General features: G+C 43.5%; 1 long non-coding RNA gene across 4 annotated transcripts in view; it reads right to left on the bottom strand.

Moving 5' to 3' along the window:
* Positions 1-2,344: 2,344 nt before the first annotated feature.
* Positions 2,345-23,672, bottom strand: part of LOC125758357 (uncharacterized) — a 36,985-nt gene continuing 15,657 nt past the window's right edge. For all 4 annotated transcript variants that reach the window (XR_007415999.1, XR_007415996.1, XR_007415997.1 and 1 more), the window contains one exon: positions 2,345-2,466. This is a non-coding gene — a long non-coding RNA (uncharacterized LOC125758357). The remainder of the gene's footprint in view (positions 2,467-23,672) is intronic.

The raw sequence follows: 23,672 nt of genomic DNA on the forward strand, positions 1-23,672 counted from the left end.
GCCAACCGTTCTACAGGGGAGGATGAAAGAGAGAGTGACGCTCACGCACTTTCATACTCCCCTGCATGGAGGAAAGAAAAAAAAATAGGCGGGAGCACGCCTAGCGTTCACAAGCCAACCTCCTCTGAAGCCGCTTGCTCCTCGCGTTCGAGGCTCATTTCCCATGACGCTCCTGTTTCATTTCCTTTCTTGCCGGGCTCATGAACATAAACAAAATTTGACTAGCGCGCGTGCCTAGCGTCCAAAAGCCAACCTCCTCGGACACCGCTCCCCCTCGTACTCTAAAACTCACCGCTTGCCTATCACGTGGGGGTGCTCATTTCCCAGCATGCCTGTTTCATTTTTTTTTTTTTTTGGCTGGGCTTCAAAAATGTCGCGTGACGCTCCCTCCTAGTTATTTTTTATTCCTCCACGCTCCCCTGTGCCAATCGTTCGCTCGTGGCCATCGCAGGCGCCAAATGCCGCGCTTTGCGTTCCACGACCTGCTTCCTTTGCGCTGCTTGCTGTCGTCTTTCATCCAGCCCTAGGACAATCATTCGCTCACTTACAACACATGACGCGAAACCCACGAACGGGGGCGTAAGAGCTGCGCTTTGAAAATGCCCAGATGGGCGTTTTTTGACTTGTTTGCTATAGAGCGCCGTCATCTGTACACGTGTTTGTCCCCGTCAAAGGGGCGTGAATTATATCTCCAACTTCGTCGGGCGTTTATTTGGTATGCAGGAGGAGTACCGAAGAACCATTTTTACCCCCAATAAGCTCGTTGTTGCGGACCACAAATGGATGTTATATCATTTTCGTATGTGAGCATTTGCGGTGGAACATGCAAACAACGTGAGGAATAAGCATGGCAGTAATCTGGCGATTCACTGTGCCAAATGCGGATGCGCACCTCTGCTTCAAGACACCAAGGTACTACGCAAGTACAATGACAATCGCGCTTGAGAAATTTTCGAGACTTTCACGATGATGCGTAGAGGCTCAGTTGTGTCAGCGCCCTGTCACGCACCCTGTCTGACAAGGAATACAGTTTCCTACAGCAATCTTAACCATCTACACGCCTGTTTTTAGTACCTCGTGCATCAGCATCCATCACTCTTCCCCCTCCCTTCCTTTCTTTCATAAGCTATATATTTGTGCACGCACAATAAAAGCTTTGTTGGCAGTCAGCGCCCGTCCTCGTCCTCGTTTGCTGTTCTGTCCATGTTTAAATTAGCGCTGTGTTTTTAAGATGCCCAGTAGGTGGTTTCTTCTTATAATTATAAGTTCACAGGTTCAAATAAAAGCAGTCAAGCTCCGGCATTTTTGTGGTGATTCACGGCATTCAATAATAATAATAATAATAATAATAATAATAATAATAATAATAATAATAATAATAATAATAATAATAATAATCAAATAATAACCTTGTGAACATGCGAGCAATCACCAAAGCCTCAAAGGACAGCAAGTGCTTTGAGAGCAGCTGTTACTTTCTGAAGGGCAACGTACCAGACTCATAAAAAATTGCATTCACAAAGCTAGAACATGATTCCGATCTTCTTGGACGTTACATTGGACGCACACTGTTGTGTCTGACAGCTTAATCCTGCTCCTGAAGTAGTTGGTGTATGCGAAGTTTAGTCTGATGCGGTGCAAGCATGTTTCCTCTTGCCTGTTTAGGTCTCGCGGGATATCGAAGTTACACGATGGGTCGATCTTGTAAAGAGGTCCATACTGGTGACTAGCATCTGTCCAGAGGGTTTGCTGGAGGCGCCAAGCGTGTGCCGATAAGAGTGTCGCCGCATGTTCAACGGGCCTCGTGCTTAGAGTTGTGACATGTTCTGGGTCCATGGCAAAGCAGCACCTGTGCGCTACGTGCCGCGAAAGCACTGTTGACTTTCTTGCGGGCTACGAGCCTGAACGAAACTTTGTAAACTTGTGTGGCTGCATGTGTTATGCGTTTATCAGTGTATACATCATAATCGTCCCCCAGCACCTGGAGTAGCGTGTTTGGCGAATAGCCAGGCAAACATCTCCAGCTTTCCATTAAAATGTTTCTCTCTCTCTCATAAAAATTAAGCACATGCTACTTTAAAAAAAATTAAAATATTTATTGTATACAGCACATGTAACAGATCTCGCTGCCTACTTTCAGACAAATAAAATTACAAAAATTCAATGCGCTGTCTTCGACTCCTTTATTGCCACTTGTTGTTTTTTTTTCGTTAATTTAAATCAGCCAGTTACACAAAACCAACTGGCCCAATCTTCAATTCTAGAACCGTGGAATGATCGAAAAAACGAAGTATGTTTAGTCACCAGTATTCTATGTGCCATAAAGCAATAAAATTAATAAAAGTCATAATTTAAGAACGCTTTATAAACTTAATTAACATATTGAATTGTGATGATAGAACCAAACTTCATTGGTGCTGGTCAACCTTCATTTCTTGATCCCACATGTCTCAGCAGGACTTCTTCCTAAGAATGAGAAAAAAGAAAAGTTATGAAACAAAAATAAACATAATGTTCCATTGACAGTGCGAGAGGTTGGTTATTCATGTTGAGGCAGGAACAATGCCAAGAACAGGTGCAAAGTACGCAAGCAAAACGACCCTTTTCATATCGTGGTTTTGGGGCGTAAAACCCCACAAATTATTATTATTATTATTATTACTTTGCACTAAGTGAAAACTGATTATTTTTGTACAGTTCTGCAGATGTTCAAGCACACTGAAATACAGCATTAAATTTATAGACTGCATAGAATGAGCCAGGGGGCCATAGGCGTAAACCGGAAAAGTTTACTTTGTATATACAGTTAAACCTCAATATAAAGAAGTTCTCGATACAATGCAGTATTTCATTTCACAACTTCATGTCCATAGAACCCCCATGTATTTTGAACCTCCAGATAACGAAGCGCGTTATCCGTAATTTCAATACAGGGGAGATTCGGTGATGCCGCAGAGGGAGACCAAGGCGATAAATTGAAACTTCTGCTGGGGCCGGTGGTCGTATGGTTGAGGTGCACGAGGTTTTTGCGAACGCATTTTTCAAATCGGACCGTCGAAGCGGAGCAGTAGCTTCGGGGGAAAGGGCAACCAATGCTCTCCTCGCCTTCGTAGCGGCGGAGGGGGAGAGCATGCGGTGCGTGAGCGTCCGATATGGTGTTTTTGCTACCGCCGCGTATCAAGTAACAAGCATGATTAGCCCTAGAGGCAGCTCTTATCTACTTAGCGTTATTAAATGCGACGCGCTCTTATCTTCGATCCTTCAGGTCACGTGTCGCTGACGCGGCTGATCCATGCAAGCGATCTCGATCGGCGAGAAAAAGGACGCCCTATTATGTGGATGCTCAGTGATAAAGCCGACGTAAAAGACTGCTGTTGAGCGATGTGCTTAGCGGCGACCGTGTTGCTCGATTCTTGGGACATACTATGCGCGCGCGACGACGACGACACAAAACAGAAAACGTCGCCACCACAAACGGATGTGTCCTAATTCACGTTGTCGTCTTGCTTTTGTGCGATTTTAAACCGCAGCTCTTTTGGTATTGTGGCGTGCGACGACGTTCGACGCTGCGCGTTCATCGAAGCGGGTGGAAAGCGATTCGGATCGGTGCACATGATAGCATCGAACACCTAAGCGCGAAAGGAAAACGAAAATCCCAAGCAAGAAGGAACAAAGGAAGGCGCTTCCTTCTTGACTGTGTTTTACAGAGGAGCTGTTAAGCTTTTCGTTATGTCGTGTGGTGTCACCAGATAACTATCATCATCATGATCGGCCTCTACCTTCTAGCGCGTTGCTTGGCCGACGCGCTCTCTTCGTCCTCTTCTTTTGCTCGCTCCCCGAACACGTGCGCCCGGCTGATTAGCGAATTAGTTAGGTGGTAGACCTAGTAATTAAGCCGTGTCATACTAAGGGCGAGCTAATTAGGACCATACTAATTAAGACGACGCAAATTACGAGTTTTTTGCGAGAAATTATGGTCATGCTATTAATACCATGCTAATTACACCAATCTTAATACATCGCTAATTAAGTACGAGCTAATTAAGACTGTTAATTGGGGCCAAGTTAATTAATACAATGACAATTGAGAATAACCTGATGCAGTCATTACTCCAAAGAAGAACAAGTTGATGCTGATCCATGTAAAAAGCTGGAATAAGCCAGGTGATCACAAGCTCCGCTGATGGCTCCAGCCTTGCACCAGTAGTGCAAGCTGACCATATTATTTTGTTTTCCTTTTGCGCCACCCTACCAAGATAATGACTCAATACTGCAAACTAGCCCAAATGTCAATTATTCTGCAATGATAGCATCAGCATCCCCCATATGCTGAGCAACAGTCAAGGTTTTGATGACAAGCCACAGCAGTAGAGCAGATGCAATAGCGTTGCTTGTCCCATATTACAAAAGCGTGTTGGACCTGGATTTATTTTGGGTTCACGCGTGAGGCGAGGCCGCTGTGAAGAGGACTTCATCGGCATAGCATCAAGCCACGGTCACTGGATCTCAGGTTCAAGAAAATTGATTTTTGTTTCGTTATTGATATGAGTTTTTGTACTGTCAATTATTCAAACATTCTACTGCCACTTCCCGTGCAAAGAAAAAAAATCTAAGCCTTTGGTGACTATACTGTGCCTAAAATTTTGGTCTAACTTCAGTTTAACCATGTTTTGATATAACGAAGTAAATTGCCGATTTTACCAGCCTGGTTATATTGATGTTTAACTTTTATTCATTTATATGCAAGAATACAGACACACACATATGCACATTTACAAAAGACAGCCCCCCCCCCCCCCCACCCGACCTGAAAAGCACATCCTGGCTATGCCGCTAATTGAGCGAGCAGGGGGTGGTCACAAGCCGCAATTCATGCATGTAAGAAATGTACTTGGTGATAGTGCTAGCTTTGCACACGGGTATGCTACTTCTTTCTCAGTTAAACAAAACTGGTGCTTCTCTTACACTTCTTTTCCAATTTTGTTATTCTGTGCACTATGGTTAATGCTTGCATCAGTTGTTTAGCTGTTTCTTGCTACATTACACTCGTCAAAATCATGCCAGCAGTCACACTCTTACACTGTATACCCAGACTGTCACCCACTGTTTAGCCGCATTAAGTCTGCTAGCAGAATTGAGAGGTCATATGTTTCCTTAACCGAAAAAGAAATGGCATAACTGCCCGTAAAGCTGCTATAACCAGGCACATTTCTTGCAAGCCTTCACTAGTGTGTGTGCCTGGACTCTCCCAGGATATCCCAGGCTACTCACTTTCGGCATATGTATGTTTGTTTTAAATTTAGACCAGTAGCCAGACACTGTATATATAATTTTTATTTATATACCTTAAGAACAGCTCATGCCTGTTCATATCACACACACACACACACACACACAGACAAAGAGATTTTCCTATTTAGATGTCACACAAGAATATATCTGTTCTGCAATTGCAATGCCGTAATATAAAATAAAAACATGAGGCCTGAAGCATGCACTTACACCTGAGAAAATCATTCAAACAAGGAACCTTGTGCCTTAAATATTAGTTCAAAACCATTAGTCATAATTGCTAAAAAAAACTCACAAAAGTAGAATTTGAGAAAGCTTTGTGTGCCTGCATTTTTTTAAAAATAGCACAGGGGAAATGAAAAACATATCAGAAGACAGCACACAGTGATGGAAGAGACATCTTGCTTTTTTGGAGCACACTCTGGAGCGGAAAAAATGCTAGTTTGGAGCAGTTATTGACATTTTCGGAGCAGATGGCAAAATATTCCAAACGACTCCTGGAGTTTAAAGCATTATTTAAGCATCTCATAAGTATTATCACTTATTATTAAAGATATTGCACATACAATTATCACTGCAAATTGCAACAAACAAATAAGTAAGATGAGCTATATATTTAAAATATCAGGTACTTGTGACAAAAATGATATAAAACAGATGAAGCTGAGCCCCAAATTATAAAAGAAACTAGAATCACATAGAGCAGTTTACAATCGGTAACAGAGCAAACAAATCTGTTATTTTCATATTTCACTAAAATAGTCTGCATTTGAAATTTTAAAAAAGAAAAAAGAAGACTAGAAACCAAGTTCGGATAGGTTGAAAAAACAGCCTTGCCATTTCTTGTGGCAAAAATGAAGTCCAAAATGACAATGTGGTAAATGTGATCAGTCACACATCACAGACCTCCCACCAACAGTTTGTAATCAGTAAGATATCGAACTAATATCACACACATTTTACCAAAATTGTCTGCCTGTTATGTACAGCTACATACAGCTAAATCAGAGATATATCAACAATGCCACTATGTAGTATAGAAACTCCATACTAGCATACTATATATATAGTACATACTATACTCGTGGCCAACTTTTCTTGGCAAGGAAGAGAAGGCTACGGGGGCGGAGCTACTGCACATTACTGCTCCGCGAAGTAGTCCGGTTTGGCGCGCGTTTCGAATTTAGTTTCAGTTTGTGAACCTTCCGTACCTCTTGTGACGGCTGTTGGATTATTCGAGCGACCATGGTCGAATAATAGCATTGCACACTATTTGCTTCATCTGCTTAGACAGCCATTTGTTAGTGAAATTCGTCACAAGCTCCTTTGGCTAGTCATCAGAAAAGCTGGAGGGCGACGAGCACTCACCTGAAGGCGGAAGGCATGATTTTGACTGTGAGGAGATGCGTAAAAGTTGCGACGTTTTCACACGTGCAAAAACGTGAAATGACAATGCATATAGTAAAACAAATATAAATTTTATACCTCCTTGGTGCGTGCTGCGCCTCTTTTCCAACAGTGTGCCATAGAAAATAGAGCAATGTTGTTTTGCTTAATTCTCACGCAGACAACAAGGATGCAATTGTGGGCCATTTTTGTTCAGCGGTAGCACACGCATAGTTTGGCTCTGCAGCCTTCTCTTCATTGCCAAGAAAAATGTCCGCAATATATAGAATGATAGTAGACGGCTTGGTTTTTGTCACGTTTAGGCTCGCTGGATGATCATGTGCTTAAAGTTCATTGTTTTCAGTTTACCAGTGCCATTTCGGAGCAGGTCCGGAGCAGTTACTAAGAAAAAGTACAATTTGGAGCAGCACGGAGCAGCATTTCTCTGTTGGAGCAGTTTGGAGCAATTGGAGCAACTCTTCCATCACTGAGCACAGGAATTCATGTTAAACTATAACATTTGTTCCAGCTGTTAAGCAGCTTAGGAAATTCAGCTGAAGGCCCCAAGAAATGTTTTTTTTTAACTGTTAAAACTAAGATCTAACAATACCTGATTTTATGAAGTTTCCGATTTAGGGAAGAAATTTCTATTCCCATCAGGTTCTCGTTAGGTTAAATGTTGTCATCAACCCGAATTAACGATTGAAACTAACCTGGAACTAAACCCGATTTAACAAAGTTTTTCTGGAAATACTAAATGAGTTTAAAAAGCGGTGATACCTTTCTAGTTTTGATACAGACTGGATTTTTCTTCAAGTGTGTGCTCAAACGCTATCGCATTAAAATATTGAACTGACCTACTCATAACCCTTGATTTATTTTGACGAGGCCACACGCTGTGGCGATGTACGAAAAAACGGACTCGGCAGTCAGTAGCACTCTAACGAACCAGGTGGCATTAGGGGTGATGGTGGTTTATTATCCCTGTAGACAGAGTTGCCAGATGCTGCCGAGCTAACAAGCAAATAATCAACCCAAAAGAAGCGCAAGAAAAGCGTCATGGCTTTTGCGAATAAGCTTAATAAGCCTTCTCATTGTTGAAAATATTTTTATTGTCAAATATTTTTATTTTATTTCAAAGGCCGGAAAAATCTTTCTCAAATTTAGAAACTTCCCAATTTAATGAAATAATTTGAGTGTGGTCATCACCGAGTTAAATTGAGTTTCAACTGTATTTAAACATTTTTATCGCATAGCGAGAAACCTCTAATAATTTTTAAACAAGATAAGCGGAGCCATGTGCAACACATATATACTTGGAAGTGCAAATGATTTAAGGATAAGTGAATTAGGACAAGAGCTTCTTTGGAAACAGCGAAACACGTGCCTATATTTATAGATGGCCAAATAATGCTCATACAGAAGAAAGAAGCTATGCATATGTGCTAAATTGTGCGAAGAAAAGATATTTCTTGAGAAAGCTAGTGAGCATACTCGCACGTCATTTAAGCTCACTATTTTTTCTGCTTCTTTAATCAGCCTAGTTATTTCATTCCTGTGTCTTAGCACAACGACCCATTTTGTGATACATTTGATCACAACATGTGCTGCAAATCATAGCCAACAAGCTATCACATCCTTAATGTGTTGTTCTCTTAATCTGTCCTTTAGACAGTGTCCCATGGGTTATGCAGAACTATCTGCATCAAGGATGAACCTGACAAATTATACAATACCTGAAATTAACAAAGTACATTCTATGATGATTGATGCAACTTTACCCTCTGTAAGCAGTGGGATTACTGATTTCACATAGTTTACCTAACTTGCAGTGAAAAAGAAAAGGCAAGTCATAATGCTAGAAAAGAAGTTGTGGTAGTCTTTTCTAGTCGCACAAAACATTATGTTGCTAACGAATAACAGGAAGCCATTTGCAGTAACTTTAGGTGACAGGACGGTCTGCACACTGATGTGAAAAGGACTTATGAAAAAACTGAGCAACAGGTACAGGATCAAAAGGGAACACCCCGCTTTTGAGAGTGGGTCACCAGACTGATCAAGCTATTCATTTTGCAATGGTCACATGACATCTCAAGGGGGTTGTTATAAAAGCAGACTAGCAGTACTCTTTTATCCATTTCAAGTAACATATGAGTAAAAGGGTAAAAGCTGTTTGTAAAACTGCAAATTAAGCTCAAACTCTGAAAATCTGACAACCCATTCGTTGTGAACAATTTAGAAGTCTTGCACACTGTGAGTAGCCCTAGTTGCAACAGCATGAAGGCCTGTTTGGTTGATTATTAGTCTTGATATATCCCTTCTCGCATGTCCAAGAGTCTGTATTCAAGAGTATGGCCGAATATATTTTAAGTACATGGCAGGTGTGTAAACAATAACATGTTTAGACCATTTATATTCATACATCAATTCGACTCATCAACTGGAATTGTAGACCTTCAGGTATGATGGGCGGTCTATAAATATGTGGTATTTATGCATTATTTCAAGGCACTTGATATTCTACTGCAGGGGTCTCAAACACACCGCCCGTGGAGCTTTCGTTAGCAGCTCGCCGCGGCAAAAAAAAAAAAAAGTCTCTGTGCCTTTTTTTAAATTTTCTTAATACATTAATTATGTTAATGGCCTACGAACACATGAATGGTCTCAAACCATATTTTTCGTGAGGCAACCCATGCAGTTCATGGACCTAAAATATGGACACCGATTATATTTCATAATCGGTGTCCATATTTTAGTCATTATGAAGATCGGTATCGATGCGAATGTTCGAATGCTGATGTCAAATCCCCTTCAGAAATGACCCATATAGAAGCTACTGGAAAGGGTGCCAGAAAAATGTCAGCTAACGCTGCCATTTTGTACAAACTACCCCCCCCCCCCCACCCCCCACCACACGCCGCCACTTCTACCTTCACCATCCCGGCCCTTGCGGGACTAAATTTTGTGACTGCGGTCTGCTGGCTGAGGTGTGTTTGAGACCCCTGTTCTACTGCAAAAAAGACAAGGAAGTCGTGCACTGATTTGCAAGATCTTAAATTATTATTCATAATAAGTTATAATATATGATCACTAAAACTGCAATACATGATAGAGGCTCTGGCTGCTATTCTGCCCCTGGCTTTTTGCATGCACAGGTCAAACGTCCATACAGAAGGCTTCTTTCAGTTCTCTTCTCTTTTTGCTTGTATATGTTTGCAAGCTGCCTCATTTTACACCTGCGGTACACTCTTGATGGTTGTTGAAGTTGAAGTGATGCCAGTATCCCCCTTTGAGTTCGAGACTACAAGTTTGAGGAGTCGGTTACGAGCAATGCGCATGTTTGGGCTAGTTGGTAATCCATTGATACTACTTTAGGGCAAGTTTCAGAGACAAGGGACAAAAAATTGCGACATACACAAGCGCTTATGTTTGCGCTAAAGTTGTATCAATGGAGTTTGTTCCGTTCACTGTAATTTTTATACTAACACAAACACATAGCATCGTGAAAAGAAAAGTAGCTGAGCAACTTAAAAAGGCGGTAGAGGTGCTGCTTGTTCATTAGCCTGTGGCCTGTAAGCATGAGAAAAATGCACACACGAGGTTTAGCATTATGCGAAAGCTATTCTTTTGCCTGTGTACCCTCCTGAGCAGCCTCTTTTTGTATGTGTTCTGCACGTGTGAGTATTATGGTATGCAGTAGGTGAATGTTTTTCACCTCGGCGCATATATTACCATTTTTCTCAGGATCCGGGGGGTACGGCGCCGCATTGTTTGTTACTATGGTAACGACGTGATCACTGTGCTGAATGGAACAAGCAACAATGGTGTGTAAGGTACTTCCGATGTAGGAGCTTTCAGCTCATTTCATCGGCAGCGCATTGCAACATCAGTGGCGAGTGAAATGTGGTCATGCTAGCCCACAAAGATTTAGTTGACACTAGGCTTTTTTTTTGTATTTTGAATTTTGCTGAGCGGAATAACTTCGGACTACGTGCCCCTATCGCTGCCATTTTTGCTGCATTAATCTTTCCATCCTTTAGTCTACGCAACCCACAAGTAAAAAAATGGGGGCTTGAATAGTGTTGAGGGCCCCTTTAAAGCCATGATACACGCTGATGTAGGTAGGTTTCTCCCCCTTGTCATGCATCCCTCCCTGAATAGCTTCCAGTGTGCTCATCGGGAGAGAAGGAGAGAAAAAGTGCTTGGAGCCTGTGACTTTATACTTGATAGATTCAAAACTTTTTGCGGCAAGAGACTTATGAGGCAATAATGAGTCTAGAGTGTGGTCATTCAATGATTACAGTGAAACCTCGGTGATACGATCACAGCTCATACGAATTACGGGGTGATACGAATTTTTCGTTGGTCTCGGCTGAGGTCCATTGGCCCGCAGTGTAATGGAATACGGTTGTTGCGAACCGATTTTCACCCAGCGACGTTTGATACGAACGTACGCTACCGCCCAGGTATGAAGAGGTGCTGTCCGCGCTGCTGCGGAAGACGCGCCAAGCACGTGCGAGCGCGGGAACGCAAGCGTGGGCATGCGCGCAGCACCGCCAAATTGTCAGAATCACGGTGTAAGAAAAACACTTTTCTTATGGTCAGAATAAACCTTCAGAGACGCGTCACGGCCTCCGAGATTGTGTGCGCAGATCTTTGAGCCTCCGTGTGCCTTCGCGTTTAGATTACAGAGGACATTAGCGCCATGCTTTTTTTTTCTAACGCGTCGACGCGGGCTGCTGTCGTTGTACTGTGTTTGCACGTGCCTGCCTCGTGTATCATACATCCTATGAAAGGTGGACGAGGACCGAAAGAAGGCGAGGACGGTCTTGGCAAAGGAGTCAGGCCTCACAACGTCAACGTGCGCGACCGTTGAGGTCGCACTTGTGCTGCCACGGTCGTAATTCTCGCAAAAAAAAACATCCGCAACATCTCCGCAATAACAAAATCATTACACAGGACCGTGGTTCTGTAATTTTGTGGTCTTGATCCATCGCGCCAAAGCGCCGCGTTCGTTACTCTCGCTGCCGTGCTCCGCTGTCATGCAAAAAAGCATACTAAAATTTGGAAGGGACTAGTATTGTCGCGGGTCACAACGCACCTGGTTCATTAATTAAATACGCCCGTACGGGCCGTGTATTTACATGTGCTGGTATGATTGCCGACATCTAAAAACTTAACTGACAACCATTCAGGGTTCTTCCTGAACGTGCTACGGTCCTGAAAAACAATAAATGAAAATGTACGCCAGCTTCCTTTTCTCTAAAAGGACAGAAATTTGTCGCATGCTAATTTTCCATGCTTTCTGGTGATACGAACTTCGGATGATACGAATATTTTTGGAGGTCCCGTGAGATTCGTATAGCCGAGGTTTCACTGTATTTGAAAACGTTTTGCAGGGCCCCTTTAAGTATGGCTAACAAGGTGGTGTTCTTGAAATGCAAACATAATCAAGCATTTGCCTGGCTACTTTGTCTTGGTGCTTCAACAGAATTAATGTGTCTGTAAAAAAATTGCTCACATCTGCATTCATGGCATAACGTGAACCAGGCCGACACCTTCAGATGTTTACGTACTGAACGTAATATTCAAGCAGGAACCCCCCTTTCCCAATGTAATTGAGCCCACAAGAAAGAGTAGTGTGCTAGACTAGCTATATCATAAGCATAAAAAAAAATCAAGCTTCACTTCATGCTTACGTAGTGCCTTGCAACTGTTTAGAAATTGTTTTTCTGCCCATGTGCTTGTGCATGACTTAGCTGGTGATTAGTTCTTGGCAGAAAACACTATGCTTATATTTTATCAAAAGTCGTTTTTATGTCCCTGTGATGCCTTTGAACCTATAGAATTACTCCTAATGGACCATAGGCGGAGAGTACAGGGGGGCTGGGAGGCTCTCCCCCCCGCCCGGACTGCTTCATGAGGGGCAGAGCCCCCCCTGGTGCGGGCCCGGGAAGAGCTTGGCTTAGGTCCCGCTCCACTGACAACGGAGTGTTGGGTGTCATGTCTGGCAGCTGTTTCACAGCGGGCTGTTTATGACCGCTTCGTCTTCATTTCAGGCTTTTATAATTCGGATCATGGGCCATTGACAAGTAAAAAATTCCGTGGGAAAATGCTCCTGAAACAAATTTGTATGTGCAGAATATGTTGTCTTGATAAACAACTGAAGCGACCACTTAAGCTATGACAAGTTAAAAAGTCTTAAACCGCGTAGCGACTGGTTTTCAGAACACGAAACTGGTATTGAGAATACAAAGCAATCCCGACACAGTCAGTCAGCGAATAATTTCGCTTAGTCTTGCTCGCCAGTAAAAAAAAGTGTATTTTCTTGCTTTTCTACAAATGGGTACCCTTCGACATGCCTGCCTATAAAAGTGCTGAGAAAATATGGTACGCATTTTTTATTTATCAGAAAAGGGTTTTACTACCAGTTCGGCGACCGAAGAGCAACTCGAATACTCGTCCAGAAAACAGAAAACAACCTTTGGCAGAAAAATTCGTAACCTCAGCTTGGCACAAGGTGTACTGGTAGCAAATAACATTTTTGTACTTTCTGAGAATTATTTTTGGCCATCTTAAATTGATTTCACCGGCATAATTAAAGCTTCCTGTGCCACCATTAGCCTACTCTCTCCTGTCTGGTGCATGTTTTAACAAAGTAAAGCATGCCACTAAAAAAATTCTGCATATCCCACGCATTGTGGGAATTGATTTTATGCAATGCAGTCAGGGAGTAGTAGCGTATGCGGCCTTTTTCGCTTTAAGCCAAGCATTACGAGGTGGAATGACGTCTTCGTTTAAATTGAAAAATAAGTCTGGAGTCTCCCACTACAGAATTTCGTAATGATATCGCGGTGTCGGCACCTAAGAGACAATTTATATTAAACTATTTAATTTGGAAGTAGTGACTCGCTCTACCCCCTCCTCTCTCTCTTTCTTCACATTTACCTTACATTTACTACTAAAAACATCCCCTATACAGTAGACTCCCGTTAAGACGAACTCGAAGGGGCCGCGGTCATCTGTTCGTCTTATCAGGAGTTCGGCTTATCAGAAGTGCCCCTAAAAAGAGACATGGTAACATGCCAAGTGCATCCAAATATGTTACTTGAAAACACTGAATGGAGTAGGCCTACAATGGCGGCAAAAAGACAAGAAAAATCATTTATTTGGCTCATCTAGATAAAAACTATGCCTTCAAGCAGAGTACTTACACGAATCGTACGAGCACCCGATTTCGCGGGTTCAAAAATAAAAAAAATTCATGTACATACTGCTACCACATTTTAATGATAAAACTGTAGCACGCTCCTATGTTGACGATTACAAAAAGAGAGAGAGAAGCACAATTTTCCTTCAAAGAATGTAAAATTTATTGTCCTGGCAGTTCGTTTTCTTCTGTGAGCCTGTTTTGCTGGCTCTAAGATCACTTCTGGATGGGCCTCGGTCGCGTGCTGTTGCCTTGACAAAGTCATTATACGCTGAGTTGCTTAAGAAAGTCTGCAAGGTTTTCTTCGAGGTCCGGATATTTTGCCGTTTTCAGCCCGTAGTAACTTTTCCTGAACGACGTGCAGCTGAAGATATCCCATCGGGCTACTCACGGTCACAAGCCTCGCCACGAAAAAGACACAACGCAGCTATATTCACTGTGCAAAATAGCCTTCCCTTGTCGTGCGCTTCCATAATCAAAATTGCTGATCACAATTTGCACTTCACTGGGAACAGATACAACTCACACAGGTCCTATGCGAACCAACGCGAATTGACCACAAAATACATGTGCCCGGCCGCCATTGTGTGATGGCGATGACAATGCACCTGACCCCTCTGACGGGAGTCGCCGCGATCGTGGTTTTGGTTTCGTACTCGATTGTAATGCACAGACCAAGGAGGTTTAAATAAAACTTGCTGGAGTGGAGGCCACCTATACTTACCAATGGGTCGCAGTGAAGCCGCGCCGCGCGTGCTGCGGCCATCTTGCCATAGGCAAGAAACGGGAGCCAAAGCGCGCCCGCCGCGCTGACCGTGTCTTTCCGCCGCGGTTTTTAATGGTTGTAATGGCGAACATTAAGGGAGAAGTTGTCAAGAATAAGAAGCGAAATCGCAGATAAGAATGCGGTCAGTTTTATTCTGTTTCTTTTGGAGTTTTCCTTGCAAGCATGCGCACCGAAGGGCCTGTATCACTGTTTTTTTAAATAATTATCCTCGTAAGAGCAGACCTCACTTCTCGGCATTCATTTTTCTGTTTATTTCATTCGTCATGTGACGGAGTCTTATGCATATATGGAGTTCGGCCACTTTCTTTGAGCGGAATATAAATGTGGGTCCAAAGCACCATACTCGATATGCTCATCGAGAAGGATATATATTCGTCAAGGCTTGAAAGCCATCTCTTTTCTCAAGATAAGCTCAAAATCTCCAAAAAGAATAGTTTTGGCTTTGCGTGGACGTGCTTCAAGGGCATTTAGCTTGCAGTCGACACTATTTCAATAGATACAGCTTTTTCGAAACTATTTCGTAGGCTCGGCCGCTCCCTCTTCCCCTGTCAATGAATCAATTAAAAACGCCCAAGTGGCACAAGTCATAAGTTTAAACCAACGAGCATAGTCTGTCATCATGTATTCCAGTCCCAAAGTCCGCATATCTAACCGTTTAGTCGCCCACAATCTCAACATGTTTTCTCATTTGTCATCAACAATCAAAGTACAGTAGAGTTTTTGTGCGACATTGGGCTAGCTTTTTCGAGACAGTGACTCAGATGTAAAGCCAGCATTTCCTTTGATAAAATTCTGTACACCGTTCTCGTATAGAGCGCTCTGCTAACAGTGCGCGATTAAACTTCGTGCGTATACATACTCGTAAGCTGATGGAGAATAGAAGTGCAGCGTTAACGCAAACGCCCGCAGCTCGGATGGAATACGTGCCTTTCTGGTCTTTTCGTGCCCTAGGGGTTGCTGTATGTATGGGGGAAGGCTGCAGTGAACATCGCCCTGCCCTACTCAGACATGAGCTTTTGATCCTTGATCTCCTTTATTATCGCTTGAGGATCGAGCCTCGCTCGTGGGCAATTTTTGTGCTGCAGCATTTTCATATTGAGCTGTTTTATCTCTTCTAGGAAAAGATGAAGCATTTCTTCGTAATGCTGCCGTATAGGTGATGCAACTATCACATCTTCAACAACGTTTTTCAATTTGAACGCATCTAACGGCCGTAGTACCCCTGGGCGATCGGTTAGGTCGCTTTATTTGCAGCTGGAAAGAGGACTGCACAGTTCAGACCTGCTGGTTTTGCTCGCTGCACTGCATAAAGCAAATACAAATATAACGAAAAATGCACGAATTTTAAAAAAAAAAACAGGTCCTCAAATGACGTTACTCAACCTCGTAGTTGCGAGCTACCCTTTTATAGCACGAACAGGGCAACCGATAACGAAATCTCGCCTATTTATATAATTTCAATGAAAAGTAAGCGGTGCGTTATTTTCCTATTCGCGCCCGCACCAGTGGTATCAACAAGCACAAGAATGTGTATCACTGGGTTTTTCAAGTGTTTTACAAATGCGTCAAGCACAGCTAGTCGAAGAACTCCCAGGTCGCGGCCTAGTCCGGTCGAAACAATTTGGCGAAAAGTGCCTCTAACATATGCGATCGCCGTCTTTTGGCTTCCAGACTTCCTGTCAAACAGCCTGCCCCGACGTGCTTCGAACATTTGTGTCCTTACGAAACCGGTTAGGAAAAAAGAATGACCGTCAGATGTGAAATTAGATTGCGGGCTGTCAGCATATGTTCCGGCATATAGAGAAGTTTTCATCGAGCTCGAAATGTTCTGCTTACAACTGAAACTTCGTCCCAGAGTACCTTTTCGCTCGATTTATACAGCCGTACGCAACGCACCATGTATCCAACAACGCCCGGACACCACCGCGCCAGAGAACGGCTAGAACATCTATGCAGCCGCTGCAGCATGCGTTGCGGAAGGCGCGCTTTCTGCCTATGGCAAGATGGCGGCACGCGGCTTCAGCTGAGGGGCGCCTCCTCCACTCCAGCAAATTTTATTTTAACCTCCTTGGCACAGACCATTTTTGTTCCTGTTGACGCTTTCTTTTTTTTTCCCCACTCCCCTTGCGTTTGCCCCTCTGACCACGGCGGAGGTACAGTGGCTAGCGGAGGGGCCCCAAGCTCTTGTGTTCTTCTCTTCTCCTTTGTACTCCAGCTGGGAAACTGAAGAACGGGAGGGGAATACAATGGCTTGGGGGTCCAAGTTGTAAATCCCCCTACTCTTTTTTGTTGCTTTCTTTGCCGATAAAGCCCGCACCTCCCCCACCCACAGGCTGGGGGTGAGGGGGATGCCGGCTTTATCCGCTGACCGTTCTTTTTCCTTTATCTCGCGCCCTCCGCGTCGCGATTTGCTTCGCGTCTTTGCTCCCGAAAGCGCTTTTTTTTTTTCTTTTTCTTTTGTGCTTTTTCTCGGTCGCCTGAATGCCCAACCAAGACTGCAGTGTTCGTTTCGCAGAATCGTTGTTGACCACCGCGAGAGTTCGTCTTAACAGAAGAATACACTTGGGCGGTTTGTCTTAAGCGAATTTTTTTTTGCATTGAGTCTATGGGGAACCAAACAACCGGTCCTGTGTTGTTTGGCATAAGCGAGAATTCGTCTTAACCGAGTTCGTCTTAACGGAAGTTCACTGTACTTTCCTTGGCATTATTGTCTGTTAGTTCTCATTAATATTGTGTATAACAAAGAAAACGAGCCCTTGAAATTAACACTTCCTTCATTCATAGCGAGGGCCTCGTTCTGGCAGACTTGGTGCTTTCAGGTGGTATGCGAGGGATTATTGGTCAGCTGCCAGCTCGTAATAAGTTCACGTGCTACGTGACGCCAACAGGCAGAAAAAGAGTGTTCCGCACTCGCCGTCATGGCTACTGGCGGCGCTGACTGACGCTCCCCGTTTAAATGGACATATATATCCCATAAGTGGACGGTGGGGATGGCCGCCGCGGTAGCTCAGTTGGTAGAGCATCGGACGCGTTATTCGAAGGTCGCAGGTCGGTCCTTGCCCGGGCAAGCTATCTTTTCGTCCACTTTTCTTTCTTCACATTTACCTTACATTTACTACTAAAAACATCCCCTATACTTTCCTTGGCATTATTGTCTGTTAGTTCTCATTAATATTGTGTATAACAAAGAAAACGAGCCCTTGAAATTAACACTTCTTTCCTTCATTCATAGCGAGGGCCTCGTTCTGGCAGACATGGTGCTTTCAGGTGGTATGCGAGGGATTATTGGTCAGCTGCCAGCTCGTAATAAGTTCACGTGCTACGTGACGCCAGCAGGCAGAAAAAGAGTGTTCCACACTCGCCGTCATGGCTACTGGCGGCGCTGACTGACGCTCCCACGTTTAAATGTACATATATATCCCATAAAGTGGACGGGGGGATGGCCGCCGCGGTAGCTCAGTTGGTAGAGCATCGGACGCGTTATTCGAAGGTCGCAGGTTCGGTCCTTGCCCGTGGCAAGCTATCTTTTCGTCCACTTTTCTTTCTTCACATTTACCTTACATTTACTACTAAAAACATCCCCTATACTTTCCTTGGCATTATTGTCTGTTAGTTCTCATTAATATTGTGTATAACAAAGAAAACGAGCCCTTGAAATTAACACTTCTTTCCTTCATTCATAGCGAGGGCCTCGTTCTGGCAGACATGGTGCTTTCAGGTGGTATGCGAGGGATTATTGGTCAGCTGCCAGCTCGTAATAAGTTCACGTGCTACGTGACGCCAGCAGGCAGAAAAAGAGTGTTCCACACTCGCCGTCATGGCTACTGGCGGCGCTGACTGACGCTCCCACGTTTAAATGTACATATATACTTTATAAAGCGGACGGGGGGATGGCCGCCGCGGTAGCTCAGTTGGTAGAGCATCGGACGCGTTATTCGAAGGTCGCAGGTTCAGTCCCTGCCCGCGGCAAGCTATCTTTTCGTCCACTTTTCTTTCTTCACATTTACCTTACATTTACTACTAAAAACATCCCCTATACTTTCCTTGGCATTATTGTCTGTTAGTTCTCATTAATATTGTGTATAACAAAGAAAACGAGCCCTTGAAATTAACACTTCTTTCATTCATTTATATATATATATATATATATATATATATATATATTATATACATGGGGAGAGTGAGAGAGAAATATGAAAATTTAAAGCAAGTCCCCGCGCCCCCTCCGGGCAAATGAAAACTCTCTATTTGTCTACTAACCTTTTTCGTGCCATGTGTTCTACTACTGCTTTGATGCTTTAGGACACTTAAGGTTGCTGAAGTTGTGACAATGTTCAAGTATGTATTCATAATGTGACAGCTTGGGCTAGTTGGGTTTTGATGGCATTCTGTTTCGCAGTGTGTATCTGTTCAAGATCATGCTACTAGCACATCATGGTTCTAACATTTGTTGTCACAGTATTCCAACTTGTGCATAACACACGCCTTAAAAAAGGTAAAGGTCGGATGAAATTTTAACTGTTCAGCAGATGAATGAAAAGGCAATGCCATGTTTCTACAAGTTCAAATTGGCCAGCTTTGAACTTTAGGAAGGCTGTCTTGGGCCATGCCACGCACATTGACCATACACATGACCCCTATAAACAAAAGCTGCAAATCAAAGAGCTTCATCAACTAAGTCTTGCATGAAAATTTTTAACCCGCTAAGTCGTAAATGCTTCTGACTAAAGTGCACCACATAATCATAAGTTCCTGTTTGGTGGTTGTGCACTTGGCCAAAATTTACCAAGACTGAATGTCACAATCCACTGACCCTCTCATGACACCAGACTTCTTCAGAGATTCTGCTCTTCTTCGAGAAATAAATTTAGAGCAGAAATAAAAATGAACCCCAAAGAATTATCAAGTGAGACGGCACGCTTAGTTGTACAGGCAACTTGCTTCACAAATGCATTTTGGGCACTTTATGAGCGGCCATATTGCGGCATTAGAACTAACAGACAAGAAAGCCAAGGAAAGTATATAGGAGATGTTATTTGTAGTAATTATGATGTAAATGTGAAGAAAGTAAAGTGGATGAAAAGGTAACTTGCCGCCGGCAGGGACCGAACTTGCAACATTCGAATAACGCGTCCGATGCTCTACCAATTGAGCTCTACCTTCCACTTTATGGGGTATATATATGTGCTTTTAAACCTGAGAGGGTTATTCAGCGCCGCTCGTAGCTATGACGGTGAGTGTGGAACACTCTTTTTCTGCCTGCTGGCATCACGAAGCATGTGATCTCTTTACGAGCTGGCCGATGACCAGTAATCCCTCGCATACTACCTGAACGCATCCAGTCTGCCAGAACAAGACCCTCGCTATGTATGAACAAAAGAAGGAGAATTTTAAGGGCTCGTTTTTCTTTGCTAGACACAATTAATATTAATTAGAATTAACAGACAAGCCTATGAAAGTATAGTATCTTATAATTAAAGTATTTTATAGTATAGTATACTCCATAAGGTGGATGGGAAGATTACCGCTGCCGTAGCTCAACTGGTAGAGCATCGGACGCGTTATTCGAAGATTGCAGGTCCAGTCCTTGCCGGCGGTGAGTTATCTTTTCGTCCACTTTACTTTCTTCACATTTACATCATAATTACTACAAATATCATTCCCTATACTTTCCTTGGCTTTCTTGTCTGTCAGTTCTAATTAATCTTGTGTCTAGCAAAGAAAAACAAGCCATTAAAATTCCTCTTCTTTTGTACATTGTGGCATTGAATGATATGATTCCTTAGCCTCAGTATTTATGCACTGCTTGTGACAGGTCTTCTCCTCTTCAAAAAAATTTCAGCATGTGCTGAACCAGGTACAGAAAATTATTCACTTAATATGCAAGGTCTCAAATTGTTTCAAAAAACTTAAAAAAGTTGAATCATGTGTTCTCCTTCAACACAGTCGCTCTAAGAAGAATAAAGAATACCGGCTTTGTGTGTTCTCGAGGCAAAATACCCATTTATAAAAAATAAATACAGTGAAATTTCACTTGAACGAACTTGAAGGGACCTCACGAAAAAATTTGTTAAATTGAAAATTCGCTGATTTGAAACAGCTATGTTGTAGCCTGTCACCACAGGCTGAAGGTAAGATCAGGTGTTGATATGAAATTTCAACCCATTTATTTATCGTGCTGCTTATTTGCATGTGAATTGATGCTAATTGAGGATCTTGTGAATAATGCTGTAATCTTAATTTTGCTGCACTTGTGCACTGACTGCCGTGGTCACGAGTTCTGTTGTCCAAGCTCTCATGAACATTCTCTGGCACAACACTCTGCTAGGCAGAAAAGGACTTCAGTATCTCCAAGCACATCAATGCAGTGCTTCTACGCAAAATATCCAGCCTTTCGTCCAGAGAGATGCGCTTCCGTTTGGCACTCATGATAACCATGATGCAGTTTCAGGTCCAAGGCTGCAGCTGTCGCTGTGGCTATCGTGGCCTCCGTGATTAGCTCCGTTGGCGCACCGTTGGCGGAGCTGATCGTGAAGGCCACAGTAAAACTATGCTACAAAAAAAGCGGTTGTACTTGATGAAGTGACCTCGGAGGCATTGGATGGTACACGGAATATGTATGTAGAACTAAAGTGTGCTATATGCACTTAGTTTCGTTAAACTGAAGTGAGTTAGCATTAGCTTCAATGACGCTTCCATGGGGGATTAAAAAAAAAAATTCATACAACTGAATAGTTCCGTTTAACTGACATTTGTTCAAGTGGTATTTTACTGTACATCCTCTTTACCTCAGCTGACAGTTTTCCCAGCAAGGGTCTGCTTAGCAACACACAGCACAGGCCCTCATCTTAATTGCATTTCTCACACATCTGCATAATGTGTTCTTGTGCACTATTGCTGCTGCATTTTTCTCAGAAAAGTAGCTTCAGTCATAACGGGAACAAGCTAGCAAAAGAGCTCTGAGGACAAAGGAGGCAAAGCGCACCAGCAGTCCCTAGTACGCAAAGTTTTTGACCCCACTTACAAAAGCACTGACGTATTCCACAGCACACATTGCCATGAATTCCTATGTGAGATAAGCTTTCACCTTACTTGATGTCAGCAGCTCCACTTTGGAGCAGAAAGTGCGGAGCAAATATTCAAGCCTAGAAAAGGAGCTTTGTCTACTGAAGCAGCAAAAATTGTGTGCCACTTGTGCTGGGCTAGTTGCTTCATGCTTAACAAACAACCATAAAAACATGGTTACTTAGTGTAAAACTAGGAAGTGCTAGGATAGGGGATAAGGAAGGGGATGTGCTGAACTCCTGACTGTTTGTTCAAAAATGACACTGGGCCCGCAATCCCCCCGGGAAATTTTTTTTTGCCATGGCATACAGAGCTCAAAATGACATGTACTCAATCACATCTGCCTGCCCCAACCCCACTTCAGATCAAGCAGGTTTGATAACAGAGTTTGAAATAAATTGACCTGGAATTTTCTTCTTGGGACTGAAGAGGCTACGAAGAGAAACACTAAGAATACTGCAAGGCAAGGAAGTCACACATCACCTGCTGAGTTGGTTCCTGGCTCACCTTAGACAAATCAGACTCCCCTCCCAATCTCAATGAAGCAGCACACAAGGCAACACGAGACCTCACCAACCGCGCCTCCCCAAGCATGCATTCTATTGGTGAAGGGGATAACGGGGAAATTCCCACAACATATAACAAGCTCACTAAGCACTTCTATCTATCCAGGACGATTTTTCCCTCCACCTCACAACAATCTCCCTAGGCCCCAAACACTTACGTTAAGGATATTATACAATCCAAGACGTATCCTAGCTTCAAAATATTGAATATCATTTACCGTGAACTGTATCCAAGTAATCTCTGCCAACATTGTGGGGAAATAGCTTCACTAGATCACACGCTCTGGCAGTGTGCCAAACTCGCTCATTTACCTAAGATCACCTCCACCAGATGGGAGGCAGCAATGCGCAGCCCATCCTTGGCAAAAGAACTAAGCTAGGGCTGTCCACCAAGCTTGCAAAGCAGCTGGGGGGCTTGGCCTCGGTCCCAATGTGGGAGTGGCCCGCAGCACAGTGATCTGCGTTTTGGAGGACCCAATAAAAGTTTATCCAGTCCAATTCAATCCTGGTGTCTGTTGAGATACCACATGAGCGCTCACTACCGTGCCCTTATGAGCAAAGTTTGCAATTACTGCTCGAGCGATGCAGCCCCCCACCCCATTGATGCTCCTTTGCCTGGCGAAAGATGGCCTGGGCGTCATCTCTGTGCTTGAATGGCCATCGACTGCAGGCCTCGCATGCGGGCCGTTGTTATCGCATGCACCCTTCATGTGACACAGATGGCTGGCTCGTTTCATCTCTGCTTCATTCGCGTTTGTCCACAGCGCTTGCATGCTTTTACTCACGCATACCATGCGCGGGACAGTTTTATCAATTTTTATGCAGAGCATGACGGTGATGGCAAAAATCCACCTGCTATTGCAATAAAACAGGGTGACAGACGTACATGTCACTGAGAGGTCAGGTTCCTTTCATCCTGATATGAAACGCCTCTAGTAGATAGCTTAGGTGCCATAGCTTCTTTATTGCAGCGTAAGCTGTTATGGGATCACAAGGACCGTTTGTGGAGCAGTAGTTGTCCGCCACCGCCGCCGGTGTCCGTAACCGCTATCGCACGAAATAAGAAAAAATAACCAGGATGGAACAGGGCTCGAACCTGAGCCCTCTGAGTGGGAGCCCAGTATTCTACTTCAGAGCCATGCCAGTGCTTGAAACTGCTTTGCAAAAAGACCCTATACAGGCTTCATGACGAGAAGGAACCACATTAACATATGTAATGTAGTGTGGCATAAGAGTTAAATAACAACCAGGCGTCACACAACGGCAATTCTGTAACCAGGCGTCACACATAGCGAATTGCGCAACGAGTGGGTTGTTGAATGCTTCCAACCCATTACAAAGGGCTCTGCCATAATTCTTCATCGTC

Source organism: Rhipicephalus sanguineus, chromosome 1 (assembly GCF_013339695.2).
Source record: "Rhipicephalus sanguineus isolate Rsan-2018 chromosome 1, BIME_Rsan_1.4, whole genome shotgun sequence".
NCBI classification, from domain to species: Eukaryota; Metazoa; Arthropoda; class Arachnida; order Ixodida; family Ixodidae; genus Rhipicephalus; species Rhipicephalus sanguineus.